The 4,111-nt window shown below is 45.2% G+C and overlaps 2 non-coding genes across 2 annotated transcripts; both read left to right on the plus strand.

Moving 5' to 3' along the window:
- The first annotated feature begins 510 nt into the window (after nt 1-510).
- trnah-gug (transfer RNA histidin (anticodon GUG)) lies at nt 511-582 on the plus strand. Its single transcript has one exon. It is a non-coding gene; the product is annotated as a tRNA-His (tRNA).
- Nucleotides 583-3,682: 3,100 nt separating this feature from the next.
- Nucleotides 3,683-3,754, plus strand: trnah-gug (transfer RNA histidin (anticodon GUG)). The gene has a single exon. It is a non-coding gene; the product is annotated as a tRNA-His (tRNA).
- The last annotated feature ends 357 nt before the right edge of the window (nt 3,755-4,111 follow it).

Genomic DNA, 4,111 nt, shown 5'->3' on the forward strand with positions numbered 1-4,111 from the left:
TGAGAGGAAAGGGATACAGGGTGAAATGGATTCATGAAATCAGCAGCGGACGACGTGACCAGGTTTCTCGGTAGAATACCGGGAATCCGGCATGTTCATTATGGCCAATCCTGCGAAACTTAATCTATGGACAATCTGGCACACTTCAGCATGGCCAATCTACCGAACCTTCAAATTTTTGGACTGTGGGAGGGACCTCGAGTAGGCACACACAGAAAACTGATGCAGACACCGGAAGAACGTCCAAATACCATATCTTTGAGACGAATATCGAATTTGCTATGTATTATATATTATAGCGGTTGCATAGTTATTTTTCTAGAGCCTGGGTTAAAGTGTATATATCCTTGTTGCAGGAAAATTATTATGGAACCAAGTTTCAGGCATCAAAACTGTGTATGTACGAAAGTTGTAACTCGAGAGTCATACAGTGTGGGCCATGATAGGTTCCAAACAGTTGACGACCCAGTGCATCGACAGTCATAGCTTGCCTCAGCGGTAACGTGTGGCGCCGTGATCGTATAGTGGTTAGTACTCTGCGTTGTGGCCGCAGCAACCTCGGTTCGAATCCGAGTCACGGCAGTGACCAGTTGACGTGTTTTTCTTAAATGAACGGATGAGTAATTCTGTGTGTGAAGCACTCTTTAAAACGGGTTCACAGCTGAGTGCATGCTTCTGCTTCTCTTTGATGCTCCAGAATTCAAACAGTTGTGAATGCGAGAATGTCCTCAGCTCCCGATTTTATATTTTAACTATCATCATCAGGCATACTCCTCCGGTTCTAGTCTTTTTGGAAGTGAAAACAGTCTCTCTCAATTTGCTGCATCAGCTTCTTCGGTCATCGCCCCAAAATGTTCATGCGTCGCAACCAAATACCCACTGAATCTTCTGTAAGGCGGAGAATAATCTTGATCTTGATAGTCTCCCCATATAAATGAATTGGATTGGATTTGCTTTTTGTCACGTGTACCGAGGTACATTGAAAAGTATATTTCTGCGAGCACCTCAATAGATCATGAAGTCCATTGGTAGAAAAGGGAAGAATAGAAAATATTTAATAGGGCAATGCAGCATAAACAATGTAACTACATACGCACTGGCATCGGATGAAGCATACAGGGTGCAGTGTTAATGAGGTAAGTCCATAAGAGGGTCATTTAGGAGTCTGGTGACAGTGGGGAAGAAGCTGCTTTTGAGTCTGTTCGTGCCTGTTCTCAGACGTCTGTATCTCCTGCCCGATGGAAGAAGTTGGAATAGTGAGTACGCCAGGTGGGGTGGATCTTTGATTATGCTGCCCGCTTTCCTCAGGCAGCGGGAGGTGTAGATGGAGTCAATGGTTGGGAGACAGGTTCCTGTGATGGACTGGGCGGTGTTCACGACGCTCTGAAGTTTCTTGCCGTCCTGGACCGAGCAGTTGCCGTACCAGGCTGTGATGCAGCCCGATAGGATGCTTTCTATGGTGCATCTGTAAAAGTTGCTAAGGGTTAATGTGGACATGCCGAATTTCCTTAGTTTCCTGAACAAGTATAGGTGCTGTTGTGCTTTCGTGGTGGTAGCGTCGACGTGGCTGGACCAGGACAGATCTTTCGAGCTGTGCACCTCAAGGAATTTCAAATTGGTAACCATCTCCACCTCGGCCCCGTTGATGCTCACAGGGGTGTGTACAGTACTTTGCTTCCTGAAGTCAATGAACAGCTGTTTAGTGTTGCTGGATTTGAGGGAGAGATTGTTGTCGCTACACCACTCCACTAGGTTCTCTATCTCCCGCCTGTATTCTGACTCGTCGTTATTCGAGATCCTGCCCACTATTGTCGTATCGTCAGCAAACTTGTAGATAGAGTTGGAACCCAGTTTCGCCACGCAGTCGTCTGCGTACAGCGAGTAGAGTAGGAGGATAAGTAAGCAGCCATGAGGGGCACCGGTGTTAAGAACAACTGTGGAGGAGATGTTGTTCTTCATTCTTACTGATTGTGGTCTGTTGGTCAAAATCGAGGATCCAGATGCAGGGTGGAAAGCCAAGTCCTAGGTTTTGGAGCTTTGATATGAGCGTGGCTGGGATTGTGGTGTTGAAGGCGGAGCTGTAGTCAATAGATAGGAGTCTGATGTAGGAGTCCTTGCTTTCGAGATGCTCTAGGGATGAGTGTATACCTGACATCTGGTCATGATGCAATGAGGATGAGTGGGCCAATTTTCTGGAAATAGAGCCAGTTGGCAGTGGAGAAAACGGAAATGAAGCAACACACGAAAATCAAGCACCAGTTTCGTGAATGTTGGGTAACACTTCGACAATCAGAATCCGGGGAGAACGAAGGCCGCTGGCGACTGATCAGCGACAGTCAAGACACATTTCCCTTGTTTAGAATGATTCGAGAAATTAACAGATATTTAGAAACTAAGAAAACTGTCCTTACTGCACATCAAAAAAGACAATTTCATTTTAGTTTCATTGCGAATATCTTGAGGCAGAAAATACAACAATGGCTCGAATGTACAACCTGGAGGCGCGTTATGTGACACAAAGTCACCCTCGCTTGAAACACAGCCTCCGTTCTCTCTCCACAGATGCTGTCATACCTGCTGAGATTAACCAGCCTTTTGTGCTTTTGTTCCAGATTGGTGCATCAGCAAGAATTTGCTGTTACGAAGAGGACAAGATGAGACTGTTTCCATCATGATTTGAGTTGTTTATTCATGCAGGAACAGCATTTGTCGTCTCTGTGGCGCTACCGGTGAGCACGTTCGGCTGTTAACCGAAAATTAGGTGGTTCGATTCCACCCAGCGACGAGATATTATCCCACCCCCGGATGAAGTATTTTTTGGACTTCGTCCCTCTGTGGGATCAAATCCACCCACCTTGGTGCTCTTTACATTTCATGCCACATTTATTTGATTTCTTTCCTCCGGTTCCAATATTAAACACGCCACATTCTTTCATTCTGATTTCAAACAGTCAGTTCACATCTAAAGTGAATCAATATTAATTTGAATTACCAAAGAGAGATATTCACCCCAATAGCAACAGTGGGAGGAATGGGGCCTAGAATTTTCTCTGTGGATCAAAGCGAGTGAGATGGTGAATTAGAGGCGCTCCAAAGTGCGACTGATACGTGGTCGGAGAATTCAGCCGGGGAAATAGAGAGAGAGCTTGTTAGCGCTGACAATATTCAGGAATGAGAGGAAAGGGATACAGGGTGAAATGGATTCATGAAATCAGCAGCGGACGACGTGACCAGGTTTCTCGGTAGAATACCGGGAATCCGGCATGTTGATTATGGCCAATCCTGCGAAACTTAATCTATGGACAATCTGGCACACTTCAGCATGGCCAATCTACCGAACCTTCAAATTTTTGGACTGTGGGAGGGACCTCGAGTAGGCACACACAGAAAACTGATGCAGACACCGGAAGAACGTCCAAATACCATATCTTTGAGACGAATATCGAATTTGCTATGTATTATATATTATAGCGGTTGCATAGTTATTTTTCTAGAGCCTGGGTTAAAGTGTATATATCCTTGTTGCAGGAAAATTATTATGGAACCAAGTTTCAGGCATCAAAACTGTGTATGTACGAAAGTTGTAACTCGAGAGTCATACAGTGTGGGCCATGATAGGTTCCAAACAGTTGACGACCCAGTGCATCGACAGTCATAGCTTGCCTCAGCGGTAACGTGTGGCGCCGTGATCGTATAGTGGTTAGTACTCTGCGTTGTGGCCGCAGCAACCTCGGTTCGAATCCGAGTCACGGCAGTGACCAGTTGACGTGTTTTTCTTAAATGAACGGATGAGTAATTCTGTGTGTGAAGCACTCTTTAAAACGGGTTCACAGCTGAGTGCATGCTTCTGCTTCTCTTTGATGCTCCAGAATTCAAACAGTTGTGAATGCGAGAATGTCCTCAGCTCCCGATTTTATATTTTAACTATCATCATCAGGCATACTCCTCCGGTTCTAGTCTTTTTGGAAGTGAAAACAGTCTCTCTCAATTTGCTGCATCAGCTTCTTCGGTCATCGCCCCAAAATGTTCATGCGTCGCAACCAAATACCCACTGAATCTTCTGTAAGGCGGAGAATAATCTTGATCTTGATAGTCTCCCCATATAAATGAA

Source organism: Scyliorhinus torazame, chromosome 14 (assembly GCF_047496885.1).
Source record: "Scyliorhinus torazame isolate Kashiwa2021f chromosome 14, sScyTor2.1, whole genome shotgun sequence".
In the NCBI taxonomy this organism is placed as follows: Eukaryota; Metazoa; Chordata; class Chondrichthyes; order Carcharhiniformes; family Scyliorhinidae; genus Scyliorhinus; species Scyliorhinus torazame.